Genomic DNA, 19050 nt, shown 5'->3' on the forward strand with positions numbered 1-19050 from the left:
TTCAATGGCCCGCAGCTCACGTTCACGCTGTGAAGAGATAGAGGAAACAGAGGAGCAAAAGGAGGTACTATCATTTCCTATGCAGGACTCGTCCTCTGTGCTAGAAAATCTGACAAATTTCTGAGAAAGCGGTTTTTTAAGTATAGTTTTCTTATTGTTACTATCATGATGGGGAAAGCTATCAGAATATCGCTTCCTAAAGCCCTACTGTGTAGTGGTATAAACCCTCCCCTCATCATAATCATGCCTGTCACGATTTAGTTTCTTAATTTTTCGTAAAAGGACCACTTCCTCAGCATTTTTCAGATTAGTATTAAGAGTGTTACATTCATCAGACCAGTTAGCATTAGAAAGTAGCTCATAAGTTTCGTTCAAAACAAAACATGTTTTACAATTGCTTAATCATTTAGAGTGGTCTGATAATTTTTCCTGGGGCACGATTGATGTAGCATCATTGTATTCCTGCATCCCACACGAGAAAGGAATGCTAGCGATCTCTTATCACTTGGATATGTATAGCACTTATGATGAGGGCACCAAGCACTTTATTTTAGATTCTATTAGTTATCTATTGTCTCACAATTTTTTTCTTTTTGATCAAGTTTTTTACCTCCAGAGGTGTGGTACGTCGATGGGTGCTAAGTTTGCACCAGCCTATGCCAATTTGTACATGGGCTGGTGGGAGGAGACCCACATCTATGGAGGTGATTCACTTTACTTACACAATATAGTTTTTTATAAGCGATATGTGGATGACCTCCTTTTGGTTTGGCAGGGGTCACATTCAGAATTTTTACTTTTTGTCACTGAGCTGAACACGAACACGCTTAATTTACGATTCACCAGTGAATTTAATACCCATACTATCTCTTTTTTAGATTTGAAACTGGTTGCTAGGGGCACTGTGGTGGAAACCACAACCTTTCGTAAAGCTTGTGCTGGTAATTCTTTGCTAAGGGCAGATTCTTGCCATCCAGCACATATGTTTAGGGGCATCCCTGTGGGACAGTTTCAGCGTTTACGGAGAAATTGCAGCACAGAGAGTGCCTTTTTGGAGCAGGCTGTCATACTGCGAGATCGATTTCTTGATCGTGGGTATAGCATGAGGTCACTGTCCTCAGCCTTTATTAAGGCCTTACGGATGGAGAGATCAGACTTACTCACTGATAGGAAAGGTCAACATCATGGCAGAGTTGGAAGGGGTTATGTTTCTCCTACTTTTGTAACTTCGTTTTCTAATCAGTTCTATAAGATTAAACGTATAGTTTCTAATTTAATTCCTGTTCTCTATAATGATCCTGACTTGGCATTGGTATTACAAGGTGGTTACAATATTGTTGCAAAAAAAGCTCCCACATTGGGTAATATACTTTCACCAACTCTGTGGCGGTCCCGGCCCTTGAGAGCGACATGGCTTACAGTAAAGGGTACATATCGCTGTGGAGCACGCAGATGTGTTACTTGTTCACATATTAGGCAATCCACTACCTTTAGTAGTTCAGTGTCTGGGACAGTATTTAACATGCATTTTTATGCCAACTGTAATACGCGATATGTTGTGTATCTTCTAACCTGTTCAAGATGTAGCATTCAATATGTTGGCTGTACAACACGCTCCCTTAAGAGCAGGATGAGGGAACATATTAGACATATAGCTGCTAGAAGTAGCAACAGTCCCGTGGCTAGACACTTTTTACAATGTTGCCAATCTGATGTATCGTTTTTGCACATTCAAGTCATAGATAAAATTCTTCCTGATGCAAGGCGCAGTGACTTATATGCTAGGCTCTTACGTTCTGAAGTCAAATGGATATTTACTCTTGATACACGATATCCTAATGGCCTCAATTCTATTTTTGACATTAGCTGCTATGTTTGAATTTATGAGTCTATTTATTTGTACATAAAAGAATTTCTAACATTTAATGTTGCCATTCATGTATTAAATTAATATTATTTACTTTTTACTATATTTATTGATATTGATGTATTGAACAGTTTACTTGGATTGATTGGATGTATTCTACATATGCATTTTACAAAAAAAGTCTTTTTTAAATGATTGGCCTTGTTAATATAGCCTACATTTTTGAATTATACAGGTTCCAGATTCCACTATGTGTGCTTTTTTACTGATGGGGGTGTATGTATTGATGTCTTAATTTGCATGTTTAATTGCTTATGACACTATTTAAACCCTCCTATTGTTGTATGTGTATGCCTATGAGTAAGTGCGTTCGCGCACGAAACATGTCAGGCGTCCGGAGATGTTTGGAGCTCAACTGTATATGTAATAAGAAGAGAAGCAGCGCAAGGAGTCAGAGCGCGTATGGGGGGCTTTGTATGGGGGGGCTCTGTGTATTGGGGGGCACTGTGTGTATGGGGGGGGCACTGTGTATGGGGGCACTGTGAATGGGGGGCTCTGTGTATTGGGGGGCTCTGTGTATTGGGGGGCTCTGTGTTTGGAGGGCTTTGTGTTTGGGGGCACTGTGTATGGGGGGCTCTGTGTATGGGGGGGCTCTGTGTATGGGGGGGCATGTGTATGGGGGGGCTATGTGTATGGGGGGGCATGTGTATGGGGGGGACTTGTGTATGGGGGGGCTCTGTGTTTGGAGGGCTTTGTGTTTGGGGGCACTGTGTATGGGGGGGCTCTGTGCATGGGGGGGACTGTGTATGGGGGGGGCTATGTGTATGGGGGGGACTGTGTATGGGGGGGCTCTGTGTATGGTTGGGCTCTGTGTATGGGGGGGCACTGTGTTGGGATGTGGGGGGGCTCTGTGTATTAGGGGCCCTGTGTATGGGGGGCCCTGTCTCCCCTGTGTGGGGGGGCAAAACTGGTAGATCGTTATAACTCACTTATATTTATTATAACATTTGTTATATGTAGGAGTTGCTATTTTGTTTTCCTTAGGTAGTACAGTATGAGGGTATAGCACATTTGCATCTGATCCCGCCATTTCAACTATAAAAATGGGGTGTGTTCATTGGGGCGTGGTCACAAAAGTGGGCGTGGTCAAAAAAATTTGCCTTAGAGTTTTTTACACGGAACTCCCTGTAACTTGTACTTTGATACCTAAGCTGGGTTTTTTTTTTTGGTATTTTCTCCTGCAACAACTCCAAAAGTAAAGATCAGGCAGCAGCACAGGACAGCTATGTGCAGACTGGTAACAGATACACAGGCAGGCAGGTGGGAGGGGTTTCCCTGCTACAGCAGAGTTCAGCCTGTCAGTCGGTGCTGTGACCATTTCCTGTGGGAGAATGAAGAGACACTCCCATCTCTCATTTCAGTTTAGCTTCAGAGGAGTGAAGATCTCTCTGCAGCTCTGATATAAAAACGATTTTAGGAGGTAAAATGCATTCAAATCGTTTTTTTTTCTGCAAGATTCCATAGATTGAAGAAAGATGAATCATATAACTGAATATGAAGGTGATATGAAATGTCTCCTTTAAGGGCTGGACACGTATAACATATAAATGGGACAAAGCTGAGAAGCATGTATGTGTATGTTATTGGTGTGCAGCAGCTTCAGCATGATTTGAAACCCCGTCTCCCAGCAGCTCAGAAAAAGCTGTTCTTAACAACGAAAGCAAGACTCAGCCACGTCCAGACATGAAACAGTGCAAAATAAGAAGAATACAGGTTGTGACATTACCTCTCAGGCCGAACAAGCTTCTCACCTTCTCACACACACAACTTTTCCCTGTTCTGTTTTGGTTGTATGCGACCTCCCTTCCGGGGGTGGGGCCTTGGGTGTTACCATGCCTGCCTAGAGCGCAATCACTTGGGGGCACACTTTAAAGGTGAGAGAGTTTTTGTTTTTTTTCTATTCTTAAAACGGGTTTGCATGGCTTGGCCTTTATAGTTTCAAGCGTTTATAAACCGCCTGCCCCAACCCCCCTGTGTGTGTGTTGTGTACTGTGTGAGCCGGGACCTGGGAGTGCTCCCCACCCCTAACTTTGCCGGTGCGTACCTTTATTAAACTGTCAACGCGGCGCGCTCCTGTAACACACTGGCGCTGCGGCGCATGTATCGTGTGCATACAGTGGAGGAAATAATTATTTGACCCCTCACTGATTTTGTAAGTTTGTCCAATGACAAAGAAATGAAAAGTCTCAGAACAGTATCATTTCAATGGTAGGTTTATTTTAACAGTGGCAGATAGCACATCAAAAGGAAAATCGAAAAAATAACTTTAAATAAAAGATAGCAACTGATTTGCATTTCATTGAGTGAAATAAGTTTTTGAACCCTCTAACAAAAAAAGACTTAATACTTAGTGGAAAAACCCTTGTTTGCAAGCACAGAGGTCAAACGTTTCTTGTAATTGATGACCAAGTTTGCGCACATTTTAGGAGGAATGTTGGTCCCACTCCTCTTTGCAGATCATCTCTAAATCCCTAAGGTTTCGAGGCTGTCTCTGTGCAACTCTGAGCTTGAGCTCCCTCCATAGGTTTTCTATTGGATTAAGGTCCGGAGACTGACTAGGCCACTCCATGACCTTAATGTGCTTCTTCTTGAGCTACTCCTTTGTTGCCTTTGCTGTATGTTTTGGGTCATTGTCGTGCTGGAACACCCATCCACGACCCATTTTCAGTTTCCTGGCAGAGGGAAGGAGGTTGTCGTTCAGGATTTCACGATACATGGCTCCGTCCATTTTCCCGTTAATGCGAATAAGTTGTCCTGTGCCCTTAGCAGAAAAACACCCCCAAAGCAAAATGTTTCCACCCCCATGCTTGACGGTGGGGACGGTGTTTTGGGGGTCATAGGCAGCATTTTTCTTCCTCCAAACACAGCGAGTTGAGTTAATGCCAAAGAGCTCTATTTTGGTCTCATCAGACCACAGCACCTTCTCCCAGTCACTCACAGAATCATTCAGGTGTTCATTGGCAAACTTCAGACGGGCCTGCACATGTGCCTTCTTGAGCAGGGGGACCTTGCGAGCCCTGCAGGATTTTAATCCATTGCAGTGTAATGTGTTTCCAATGGTTTTCTTGGTGACTGTGGTCCCTGCTAATTTGAGGTCATTCAACTAACTCCTCCCGTGTAGTTCTAGGATGCTTTTTCACCTTTCTCAGAATCATTGACACCCCACGAGGTGAGATCTTGCGTGGAGCCCCAGAGCGAGGTCGATTGATGGTCATTTTGTGCTCCTTCCATTTTCGAACAATCGCACCAACAGTTGTCACCTTCTCTCCCAGCTTCTTGCTAATGGTTTTGTAGCCCATTCCAGCCTTGTGCAGGTCTACAATTTTGTCTCTGACATCCTTGGACAGCTCTTTGGTCTTTCCCATGTTGGAGAGTTTGGAGTCTGCTTGATTGATTGATTCTGTGGACAGGTGTCTTTTATACAGGTGACTAGTTAAGACAGGTGTCCTTAATGAGGTTGACTAATTGAGTAGAAGTGTCTAACCAGAACTCTTAATGGTTGGTAGGAGTTCAAAAACTTATTTCACTCAATGAAATGCAAATCAGTTGCTATCTTTTATTTAAAGTTATTTTTTCGATTTTCCTTTTGATGTGCTATCTGCCACTGTTAAAATAAACCTACCATTGAAATGATACTGTTCTGAGACTTTTCATTTCTTTGTCATTGGACAAACTTACAAAATCAGTGAGGGGTCAAATAATTATTTCCTCCACTGTACGTCGATGTCATAGAAATGGCCTGGGCGGCAGAGAGAGCTGGTGCGTTGGTGTGGATCGCACGGAATACAGAGCAGGAGAAAACCCGGGCTTATTTTCTGATGCTGGGTGCTGGCACAGGAACATATTTGGGGGCAATATCTTGGCCGCTGCTGGCACAGGTGCAGATTATTCGAGGGCAATATTATGGCCGCTGCTGGCACAGGTGCAGATTATTCGAGGGCAATATTATGGCCGCTGCTGGCACAGGTGCAGATTATTTGAGGGCAATATTATGGCCGCTGCTGGCACAGGTGCAGATTATTTGAGGGCAATATTATGGCCGCTGCTGGCACAGGTGCAGATTATTCGGGGGCAATATGATGGCTGCTGCTGCCACAGGTACAGATTATTTGGGGGCAATATGATGGCTGCTGCTGGCACAGGAACATATTTGGGGGCAATATCTTGGCCGCTGCTGGCACAGGTGCAGATTATTCGAGGGCAATATTATGGCCGCTGCTGGCACAGGTGCAGATTATTCGAGGGCAATATTATGGCCGCTGCTGGCACAGTTGCAGATTATTCGAAGGCAATATTATGGCCGCTGCTGGCACACGTACAGATTATTCGAGGGCAATATTATGGCCGCTGCTGGCACAGGTACAGATTATTCCAGGGCAATATTATGGCTGCTGCTGCCACAGGTACAGATTATTTGGGGGCAATATGATGGCTGCTGCTGGCACAGGTACAGATTGGGGGCAATATGATGGCTGCTGCTGGCACAGGTACAGATTATTCGGGGGCAATATTATGGTTGCTGCTGGCACAGGTACAGATTATTCGGGGGCAATATGATGGCTGCTGCTGGCACAGGTACAGATTATTTGGGGGCAATATGATGGCTGCTGCTGGCACAGGTACAGATTATTCGGGGGCAATATGATGGCTGCTGCTGGCACAGGTACAGATTGGGGGCAATATGATGGCTGCTGCTGGCACAGGTACAGATTATTCGGGGGCAATATGATGGCTGCTGCTGGCACAGGTACAGATTGGGGGCAATATTATGGATGCTGCTGGCACAGGTACAGATTATTCGGGGGCAATATGATGGCTGCTGCTGGCACAGGTACAGATTATTCGGGGGCAATATGATGGCTGCTGCTGGCACAGGTACAGATTATTCGGGGGCAATATGATGGCTGCTGCTGGCACAGGTACAGATTATTCGGGGGGCAATATGATGGCTGCTGCTGCCACAGGTACAGATTATTTGGGGGCAATATGATGGCTGCTGCTGGCACAGGTACAGATTATTCGGGGGCAATATGATGGCTGCTGCTGGCACAGGTACAGATTGGGGGCAATATGATGGCTGCTGCTGCCACAGGTACAGATATTCGGGGGCAATATGATGGCTGCTGCTGGCAACAGGTACAGATTATTCGGGGGCAATATGATGGCTGCTGCTGGCACAGGTACAGATTGGGGCAATATGATGGCTGCTGCTGGCACAGGTACAGATTATTCGGGGGCAATATGATGGCTGCTGCTGGGCACAGATTGGGGGCAATATGATGGCTGCTGCTGGCACAGGTACAGATTATTCGGGGGCAATATGATGGCTGCTGCTGGCACAGGTACAGATAATTCGGGGGCAATATGGCTGCTGCTGGCACAGGTACAGATTATTCGGGGGCAATATGATGCCTGCTGCTGGCACAGGTACAGATTATTCGGGGGCAATATTATGGTTGCTGCTGGCACAGGTACAGATTATTCGGGGGCAATATTATGGCTGCTGCTGGCACAGGTACAGATTGGGGGCAATATGATGGCTGCTGCTGGCACAGGTACAGATTATTTGGGGCAATATGATGGCTGCTGCTGGCACAGGTACAGATTATTCGGGGGCAATATGATGGCTTCTGCTGGCACAGGTACAGATTGGGGGCAATATGATGGCTGCTGCTGGCACAGGTACAGATTATTCGGGGGCAATATGATGGCTGCTGCTGGCACAGGTACAGATAATTCGGGGGCAATATGGCTGCTGATGACACAGGTACAGATTATTCGGGGGTAATATGATGCCTGCTGCTGGCACAGGTACAGATTATTCGGGGCAATATTATGGTTGCTGCTGGCACAGGTACAGATTATTCGGGGGCAATATGATGGCTGCTGCTGGCACAGGTACAGATTATTTGGGGGCAATATGATGGCTGCTGCTGGCACAGGTACAGATTATTCGGGGGCAATATGATGGCTGCTGCTGGCACAGGTACAGATTGGGGGCAATATGATGGCTGCTGCTGGCACAGGTACAGATTATTCGGGGGCAATATGATGGCTGCTGCTGGCACAGGTACAGATTGGGGGCAATATTATGGATGCTGCTGGCACAGGTACAGATTATTCGGGGGCAATATGATGGCTGCTGCTGGCACAGGTACAGATTATTCGGGGGCAATATTATGGTTGGTGCTGGCACAGGTACAGATTATTCGGGGGCAATATGATGGCTGCTGCTGCCACAGGTACAGATTGGGGGCAATATGATGGCTGCTGCTGGCACAGGTACAGATTATTCGGGGGCAATATGATGGCTGCTGCTGGCACAGGTACAGATTGGGGGCAATATGATGGCTGCTGCTGGCACAGGTACAGATTATTCGGGGGCAATATGATGGCTGCTGCTGGCACAGGTACAGATTGGGGGCAATATGATGGCTGCTGCTGGCACAGGTACAGATAATTCGGGGGCAATATGGCTGCTGCTGGCACAGGTAAAGATTATTCGGGGGCAATATGATGCCTGCTGCTGGCACAGGTACAGATTATTCGGGGGCAATATTATGGTTGCTGCTGGCACAGGTACAGATTATTTGGGGGCAATATGATGGCTGCTGCTGGCACAGGTACAGATTATTCGGGGGCAATATGATGGCTGCTGCTGGCACAGGTACAGATAATTCGGGGGCAATATGGCTGCTGCTGGCACAGGTACAGATTATTCGGGGCAATATGATGCCTGCTGCTGGCACAGGTACAGATTATTCGGGGGCAATATTATGGTTTCTGCTGGCACAGGTACAGATTATTCGGGGGGCAATATGATGGCTGCTGCTGCCACAGGTACAGATTATTTGGGGCAATATGATGGCTGCTGCTGGCACAGGTACAGATTATTCGGGGCAATATGATGGCTGCTGCTGGCACAGGTACAGATTGGGGGCAATATGATGGCTGCTGCTGGCACAGGTACAGATTATTCGGGGGCAATATGATGGCTGCTGCTGCCACAGGTACAGATTATTTGGGGGCAATATGATGGCTGCTGCTGGCACAGGTACAGATTATTCGGGGGCAATATGATGGCTGCTGCTGGCACAGGTACAGATTATTCGGGGGCAATATGATGGCTGCTGCTGGCACAGGTACAGATTGGGGCAATATGATGGCTGCTGCTGGCACAGGTACAGATTATTCGGGGGCAATATGATGGCTGCTGCTGGCACAGGTACAGATTGGGGGCAATATGATGGCTGCTGCTGGCACAGGTACAGATAATTCGGGGGCAATATGGCTGCTGCTGGCACAGGTAAAGATTATTCGGGGGCAATATGATGCCTGCTGCTGGCACAGGTACAGATTATTCGGGGGCAATATTTGGTTGCTGCTGGCACAGGTACAGATTATTCGGGGGCAATATGATGGCTGCTGCTGGCACAGGTACAGATTGGGGGGCAATATGATGGCTGCTGCTGGCCACAGGTACAGATTATTTGGGGGCAATATGATGGCTGCTGCTGGCACAGGTACAGATTATTCGGGGCAATATGATGGCTGCTGCTGGCACAGGTACAGATAATTCGGGGGCAATATGGCTGCTGCTGGCACAGGTACAGATTATTCGGGGCAATATGATGCCTGCTGCTGGCACAGGTACAGATTATTCGGGGGCAATATTATGGTTTCTGCTGGCACAGGTACAGATTATTCGGGGGCAATATGATGGCTGCTGCTGCCACAGGTACAGATTATTTGGGGGCAATATGATGGCTGCTGCTGGCACAGGTACAGATTATTCGGGGGCAATATGATGGCTGCTGCTGGCACAGGTACAGATTGGGGGCAATATGATGGCTGCTGCTGGCACAGGTACAGATTATTCGGGGGCAATATGATGGCTGCTGCTGGCACAGGTACAGATTGGGGGCAATATGGCTGCTGGCACAGGTAAGATTTCGGGGCAATATGATGCTGCTGGCACAGGTACAGATAATTCGGGGGCAATATGATGGCTGCTGCTGGCACAGGTACAGATTATTCGAGGGCAATATTATGGCTGCTGCTGGCACAGGTACAGATTGGGGGCAATATGATGCCTGCTGCTGGCACAGGTACAGATTATTCGGGGGCAATATTATGGTTTCTGCTGGCACAGGTACAGATTATTCGGGGGCAATATGATGGCTGCTGCTGCCACAGGTACAGATTATTTGGGGGCAATATGATGGCTGCTGCTGGCACAGGTACAGATTGGGGCAATATGATGGCTGCTGCTGGCACAGGTACAGATTATTCGGGGGCAATATGATGGCTGCTGCTGGCACAGGTACAGATTGGGGGCAATATGATGGCTGCTGCTGGCACAGGTACAGATTATTCGGGGGCAATATGATGGCTGCTGCTGGCACAGGTACAGATTCTTCGGGGGCAATATGATGGCTGCTGCTGGCACAGGTACAGATTATTCGGGGGCAATATGATGCCTGCTGCTGGCACAGGTACAGATAATTCGGGGGCAATATGATGGCTGCTGCTGGCACAGGTACAGATTATTCGGGGGCAATATGATGGCTGCTGCTGCCACAGGTACAGATTATTTGGGGGCAATATGATGGCTGCTGCTGGCACAGGTACAGATTATTCGGGGGCAATATGATGGCTGCTGCTGGCACAGGTACAGATTATTCGGGGGCAATATGATGGCTGCTGCTGGCACAGGTACAGATTATTCGGGGGGCAATATGATGGCTGCTGCTGGCACAGGTACAGATTGGGGGCAATATGATGGCTGCTGCTGGCACAGGTACAGATAATTCGGGGGCAATATGGCTGCTGCTGGCACAGGTAAAGATTATTCGGGGGCAATATGATGCCTGCTGCTGGCACAGGTACAGATTATTCGGGGGCAATATTATGGTTGCTGCTGGCACAGGTACAGATTATTCGGGGGCAATATGATGGCTGCTGCTGGCACAGGTACAGATTGGGGGCAATATGATGGCTGCTGCTGGCACAGGTACAGATTATTTGGGGGCAATATGATGGCTGCTGCTGGCACAGGTACAGATTATTCGGGGGCAATATGATGGCTGCTGCTGGCACAGGTACAGATAATTCGGGGGGCAATATGGCTGCTGCTGGCACAGGTACAGATTATTCGGGGGCAATATGATGCCTGCTGCTGGCACAGGTACAGATTATTCGGGGGCAATATTATGGTTTCTGCTGGCACAGGTACAGATTATTCGGGGGCAATATGATGGCTGCTGCTGCCACAGGTACAGATTATTTGGGGGGCAATATGATGGCTGCTGCTGGCACAGGTACAGATTATTCGGGGGCAATATGATGGCTGCTGCTGGCACAGGTACAGATTGGGGGCAATATGATGGCTGCTGCTGGCACAGGTACAGATTATTCGGGGGGCAATATGATGGCTGCTGCTGGCACAGGTACAGATTGGGGCAATATGATGGCTGCTGCTGGCACAGGTACAGATAATTCGGGGGCAATATGATGGCTGCTGCTGGCACAGGTACAGATTATTCGAGGGCAATATTATGGCTGCTGCTGGCACAGGTACAGATTGGGGGCAATATGATGGCTGCTGCTGGCACAGGTACAGATTATTCGGGGGCAATATGATGGCTGCTGCTGGCACAGGTACAGATTATTCGGGGGCAATATTATGGCTGCTGCTGGCACAGGTACAGATTATTCGGGGCAATATTATGGTTGCTGCTGGCACAGGTACAGATTATTCGGGGGCAATATGATGGCTGCTGCTGGCACAGGTACAGATTATTCGGGGCCAATATGATGGCTGCTGCTGGCACAGGTACAGATTATTCGGGGGCAATATTATGGCTGCTGCTGGCACAGGTACAGATTATTTGGGGGCAATATTATGGCTGCTGCTGGCACAGGTACAGATTGGGGGCAATATTATGGCTGCTGCTGGCACAGGTACAGATTATTCGGGGGCAATATGATTGCTGCTGCTGGCACAGGTACAGATTATTCGGGGGCAATATGATGGCTGCTGCTGGCACAGGTACAGATTATTCGGGGGCTATATGATGGCTGCTGCTGGCACAGGTACAGATTATTCGGGGGCAATATGATGGCTGCTGCTGGCACAGGTACAGATTGGGGGCAATATGATGGCTGTTGCTGGCACAGGTACAGATTATTTGGGGGCAATTGGAGGGATTGGCTGCTGCTGGCACAGGTACAGATTGGGGGCAATATGATGGGTAATGGCCCAGGTACATGGGGACAATATGAAGGCTGCTGGCATGGCTACATGGACAGTCAGAAGGGGGAAGGGTTGGATGATGGCAGATTCTGACTATCTGGGCCTCAGGGTTGCGATGTGTGACTGCTATGACTGGGGACTGCTCTTTCTTGTGTGCTGTGATTATTTGGTTGTATTTAATTTATATAAATTAAGTTTCCTTATAAATGTGTTGTAAGATGAATGAAACTGTCTGTTGTGCCACTAACAATTTTATTTAAAATGCAAAAAAAAAAATTAAACTGTATAATAGTGAGGTGGGAAATGGTAATGCGGGGGGCGGGGGTGCACTGATTGAAGCCTTTGCCTAGGGTGCCAAAATACCTTGGCCCGGCCCTGGGTCCATCAGTCTTCCAGGGATGCTGTACCTATAGCTGTTCTGTTGTGGGACTGTACTTCCAGCATTTGCTTCCCTATTCATGTTAGCACTGGAATGTTGTGGGTTAGTGTGTATGTTTCATATGTGGGGCACATGTAATAAAATGTTGGAGATGAACATGTATAAAGCACCTATACTTGCTGACAGAGGATGTGATGGCAGGGCTACAGTGGCTTTGACATTTGCAGAGACATTTTTGCTGCTGGTGATGTTCAGTTTTATTGGTCCAGATTTTTTGGGAGGGTCTCCTGGGTTAAGTCTGGGTAAATCTGACTGAAGTTGAACACAAAATGTAAACGTAAATAAGGCCCAAAACCACAAAGGTCTCATTTATGAACAAGTAAGAAATGCTTGAAAAATTGTTTACATTCTATTGCTATCTACAGAGGTGCTTCCTTTAATATACACTCATAATATATATATATATACCAATTTGCTTCATCTGATATCCTTATAAAGCCCTTTGCTCTGTTCCCTTACATCTTATTATTAACTTTACTATAATTCATCAGTCACCTAATTCCTATTATTTGTGACTTTGTTTTATCTCCCCCCCCACTTCCCCCAGTAAAATAACACACACACATATATAGTGGGGGGGGGAGATAAAACAAAGTCACAAATAATAGGAATTAGGTGACTGATGAATTATAGTAAAGTTAATAATAAGATGTAAGGGAACAGAGCAAAGGGCTTTATAAGGATATCAGATGAAGCAAATTGGTATATATATATATATTATGAGTGTATATTAAAGGAAGCACCTCTGTAGATAGCAATAGAATGTAAACAATTTTTCAAGCATTTCTTACTTGTTCATAAATGAGACCTTTGTGGTTTTGGGCCTTATTTACGTTTACATTTTGTGTTCAACTTCAGTCTCCCCCCCCCCCACTATATATGTGTGTGTGTTATTTTACTGGGGGAAGTGGGGGGGGAGATAAAACAAAGTCACAAATAATAGGAATTAGGTGACTGATGAATTATAGTAAAGTTAATAATAAGATGTAAGGGAACAGAGCAAAGGGCTTTATAAAGATATCAGATGAAGCAAATTGGTAAGCTGGGTAAGTAAGATGGAGGGGCAGATGTACAGCGGCTTTACAGTTACTACAGGGAGTACTAAAGCAAATCCCAACTCTCCCCGCAGCTTCTCTCTGGCACACTACTGGCACTGCTTCCGAGATAGCCCCGCCCACCACTCCTCACACACTGGCAGACAAACAGGAAGCAACAGTGAAGACAGAACGGGAGAGAACTGATTTCCTCAGCATAGACAGCCGCACCAGGAGAGCTGATAAGGTACTTTTATTACTCGCTGAGGAAACGCACCCCTACCAATGCCAAGCATTGGGCCCCACAAGATACACTCAAATAGAGCCACCACATCAGATGACTACATCCTTGGTATTAGTCTTTCGCACCATCCCACACGCATCCCCTAGCAACTCACTGGGCATGGCCTTATGACGGCAGGGTAACACCCAAGCCCCGCCCCCGGAAGGGAGGTCGCATACAACCAAAACAGAACAGGGAAAAGTTGTGTGTGTGAGAAGCTTGTTCGGCCTGAGAGGTAATGTCACAACCTGTATTCTTCTTATTTTGCTCTGTTTCATGTCTGGACGTGGCTGAGTCTTGCTTTCGTTGTTAAGAACAGCTTTTTCTGAGCTGCTGGGAGACGGGGTTTCAAATCATGCTGAAGCTGCTGCACACCAATAACATACACATACATGCTTCTCAGCTTTGTCCCATTTATATGTTATACGTGTCCAGCCCTTAATGCAGAGCTCCTATTTGAGTTCACATTGAGATGGGGTAATGGCAGATTCTGTTAATGCCTTTAAGAGGGGCCTGGATGAGTTCTTGAACAATCAGAATATCCAAGGCTATTGTGATACTAATATCTACAGTTAGTATTAGTGGTTGTATATATAGTTTATGTATGTGAGTGTATAGATTGGTAGATGTGGGTTGTGTGCTGGGTTTACTTGGATGGGTTGAACTTGATGGACTCTGGTCTTTTTTCAACCCTATGTAACTATGTAAGGGGTTTTCTTCCCTTTCCTATAATTGGTCCATCAGTCTTCCAGTGAGGCTGTACCTATAGCTGTTCTGTTGTGGGACTGTACTTCCAGCATATGCTTCCCTATTCATGTTAGCACTGGAATGTTGTGGGTTAGTGTGTGTGTTTCATATGTGGGGCACATGTAATAAAATGTTGGAGATGAACATGTATAAAGCACCTATACTTGCTGACAGAGGATGTGATGGCAGGGCTACAGTGGCTGTGACATTTGCAGAGCTGACAAGCTGTACTGCTTTTTTTGCTGCTGGTGATGTTCAGTTTTATTGGTCCAGATTTTTAGGTGGGGGGTCTCCTGGGTTAAGTCTGGGTAAATCTGACTGAAGTTGAACACAAAATGTAAACGTAAATAAGGTCTCATTTATGAACAAGTAAGAAATGCTTTATTGCTATCTACAGAGGTGCTTCCTTTAATATACACTCATCTATATTCTATATATATATTGTATATATAACAAAATGTTGGTTTATTGTGCTTTTATTACTGCAGTACAGCGGGCAAAGTACAGGGCACACACAGGGTAGCACTGGAATTAACACCTGCCTGAAGGAGCTGTTTCTTCCTGTGTTTGATCCTACACATACAACTGACTTCCACAGCAATAATATTCATACACACATTGAAGCCAGAAAATGGCATCGCAGCTTAAAGGAGAAGGAAAGGCAAAGTCACTTGGGAGTGCCAAAATGTTAGGCACCCCCAAGTGACTTTAATCGCTTGCCTTGTACCCCGGGCTGGTGCCCCTGTTCGGAGAAAACAGCACCAGCCCGGGGTACCTGTAGCGATGCGCTTCCTCCTTCCTATTCACGCTGCTGCTTATTGTCCGGGACAGGTGCATGCGCAGTAGAGTGAAAAGCCGACTTCTCTCTTAAAGTTTCTCTTTTCACTCTACTGCGCATGCGCGCGCAGTGAAGCAGGAAGGAGCAAGTGCTCGCAGCTACCCCGGGCTGGTGCTGTTCTCTCTGAACAGGGGCACCAGCCCGGGGTAAAAGGTAGGCTATTGAAGTCACTTTGGGGTGCCTAACATTTGACTTTGACTTTCCTTCTCTTTTAAATACAATGTACCAATGCAGTTTGAACAACCTGTAATGGAAGGATTGTGATATAATCCAGGGATACCAGTATACTTGATTGCACAATGTGCCTGATAATATATATACAAGGGTATCGGTTTGTGTACAATGGTACCCATTTTGTTTATGAATTAAAAGGGGAACTTTAGTTCTAATCCAACATTTATTAAAGAGCCCTGCACAACACAGAAACCCCTAATATACCATCACTGAAATATGTTCCTTCAAAAAGTATGAATAAATACCACTTTTTGTATGTTGAAATACAGCTGCAAAACAGTTGTTTTTCTGCATCATTTGAAATCCTGGCAGGGAAACAGGGACTAAAGCAGGCATCCTCAACCTACGGCCCGTGGGCTGGATACAGCCCCCCAAGGTAATTTACCCTCCGCTATGATCTGACGCAAGGGGGAAGCCATAGGGGAGCAGGAAGCAGTGGTGAGCTGCTAACATCTGATGTAACAAATTGTAACAGCATGCAGGAACTACATAACCCACAATGCATTGCTCAGTGATGTTACTTTCCTTATTGACATCACCTGTGAAGGGATTTGGAGGATGCAGGCTGAAGGCAGTCAACTACTGTTAAAGTAGTCAGCCATTTCAGCAGAAGCGTTTGTACCTGAGGAAGAGCAATGTTGGTGCCGGAAACACTGGATTTTATTCAATAAAACTTTTTTCTTGTGGGAGCACTGTACCTACCTTGAGCAGGCATTTAGCACAGGGTTCCTGTTGCATCTTGTGCCTGTATAGGGGGAGAAAATGCTTTAAAAAAAAAAAAAAAAAACCCTAGGCTGTGGCTGGACACGTTAACAGGCTGGGTTTGTGGAGAGGCCACAAAGGCCCGGGCCTAGGGCGCCAGAAACCTGGGGGCGGCATGCCGCCCCGCCGCACCAAAATTGTAAAAGTTTTGTCCCCATACGGAGCAATGGGGACTTCTCCCCACTGCTCCGTATGCATGTTTGGCCTACAGCGCATGCGTGCGCAACCCCGCCCCGCACTGTTCACGCATGCGCGCGTAAACCCCGCCTCCCCTTGTTTGCACACGCATGCGCACTGGGGGGGGGGGGGCGTGCGAGCGGGGGCAGCCTCTGGGCGGCCAATTGGTAAATCCGGCCCTGCACGTTAGCTACTGTTAAAAATAGGGGCAGAGCTGAGGAGGTACACGTCTCTTCTGCAATTGGTGCAGAGGGGGCAGTTGGTAGTCTGGGGCAGCACTGGACTAAAAAATATGTGTGTTGGGAAATTATGTACTAAATGTCTTTAAAATATTTTTTCTCTTTCAAGGATGTCCATTTAAAAACAACTAATTAGATATAAATATAAATCATGCAGGGATTTACTGAGATCAATACCATGTTCCTTGTGTAACAGCTAAACTTTCTCTGCTATAAGCCACTTACATCTGATCCCAGAAGCTTTGCAGGAGGAAAGCTGAAATCTTCATCAGAAAACAAATCTTAGAGTGAAATGTTAATCTCCCCCCCTGTAGTCTTCTACAATAAAGAGCTCTTGGTAAATCACTAGTGCCTGGCCCTCATTATTACAAGTGGAATGTATGAGAAGCATTAGGAACTCTGCTTTAATACAGGGCACGCATGAGTCTGATGCATAGTGTTCAACTAGTTCCCGTGCACTGGCTGAATGACTTTTTCCTTTAAAGCCCTACATTAAAGGGAAGTGCTAGACATCAAATGTAACCTCTTCTTGGTTGATACATTTTATGCTAAAAGTCAACATTTTTTTCTGAACAGTGAATATAAAATACGTTGCTGGCAATTATACATTCCTGGGGCACTACAGCATTAAAGGCTAAAGGATGGGAATATACATGTTTTATAGAATTAGTTAACTAGCAAGTGAGCAGTTCTGACTAGAATATATGACTTGAAAGGGAAATAAACCTACGTAAGCTGTGTCCTAGCTCTTTGCTACACATCTTGAACCAGAGGTTTAACCCGCAGGCCAGATACGCCCCCCAAGGTAATTTACCCGGCCCCCAGTATGATCTGACGCAAGGACGCAGCGGGGAGTGGGAGGAACGCAAGGGGGGAGCAGGAAGCAGCAGTGAGCGGGCCATAGTATGAGGACACTGGGGGAGGAATTTAGTCCAGCCCCCCAACAGTCTGAGGGACCATGAACTGGTCCCCTGCTGAAAAAGTTTGAGGACCCCTGGGTTATATGATTAATCTGTCTTGATGTGATTGATCTACAACCTTATGACACTAATGTAAACACCTCTAAAATTGACCCATCTCTTTGTGCATGTGCAGAACACATTAACAAGCTGCCATCAGTCACCTATATAAGGCCTAGGTGACATTAGTTGTAGGCATTCCTTTGCCTTTGCTGCTGAGAAATTTTAGTGTAGAGAGGTGTCAGTCCTGCTTTGAGTAGTTAATAGCAAACAATGTTCCCAGGTCATCACATAAAGAAGTTTGTGTGGAAACACAACATTTTGTATCTATTCTGACCTGAGCACACTGTTTTTAAAATATTTTTTTTTGCGCACATAGCCAAAACAGAATTTGAGAGAAAATTTCTGGGAAACACCAGAGGGAGGAATAAGAGGTATTTTCATCTTAAAAATATAAAAACAGTCAAAAAATAGAAAGCTGTTGAAACAAAGTAATTTGTTATGACGCATTATTTGAAAACAATTGAACTGAATAAAATTTGCTTGGAAGTTGACTTTACCTAGAACTGTGGCCAAGAAAATTGCAATTTACAGAGCAAATATTTGTACAGTTTTTATAGCAATTACAGATTATTCTATTTTTTTTTTTCTAGCAGTGAAAATGAATCCTGATGAACTTAGCCTAAATTCTATGACTATAAATCCTAAAGCAATTGATCTCCGGTGAGTATATGTACTTAACTGCAACCCTGCGGTGCATGAGATTCATGAGACTTTTTTTTTTATCCTTTAAATGTTTTTAGTGTGGTTTTAACATTTTTAACAAAAGAAAGTTTAGTAAGACAGAAAATAAAGAAAAAGTAACATAATAATCATATTTAGTATATATGTATTTAAGCATAAATATTGAACTAGATAAATATTTAATCAAATAATATGTAGATATGGTACGTACCATTTAGTGAATTGGAGTGAAGTGGGTTAAGGAAAGGGACGGCAACGGGGCGAAGGGAAAGGGGCACCCCTGTAATTCCTTGGAATGAAACATGAGGGCAGATATGGGGAAAGAAAATGTATAAAACATACATTAAAAACATGCACCTGAATAGTTACCATCATAAGGTAGTCATTATAGCAAAAATAAAAGTATATATCT

At 45.6% G+C, this 19050-nt stretch overlaps 1 protein-coding gene across 1 annotated transcript in view; it reads left to right on the forward strand.

Moving 5' to 3' along the window:
* The first annotated feature begins 13878 nt into the window (after positions 1 to 13878).
* The window catches only part of inpp5k (inositol polyphosphate-5-phosphatase K), a 30929-nt gene continuing 25757 nt past the window's right edge, over positions 13879 to 19050 (forward strand). Inside the window, 2 exon segments of the mRNA NM_001113025.1 lie at positions 13879 to 13902; positions 18548 to 18617. The gene's annotated coding sequence lies outside the window, so the exon portion shown is untranslated.

This window comes from Xenopus tropicalis, chromosome 2, assembly GCF_000004195.4.
Source record: "Xenopus tropicalis strain Nigerian chromosome 2, UCB_Xtro_10.0, whole genome shotgun sequence".
Lineage (NCBI taxonomy): Eukaryota > Metazoa > Chordata > Amphibia > Anura > Pipidae > Xenopus > Xenopus tropicalis.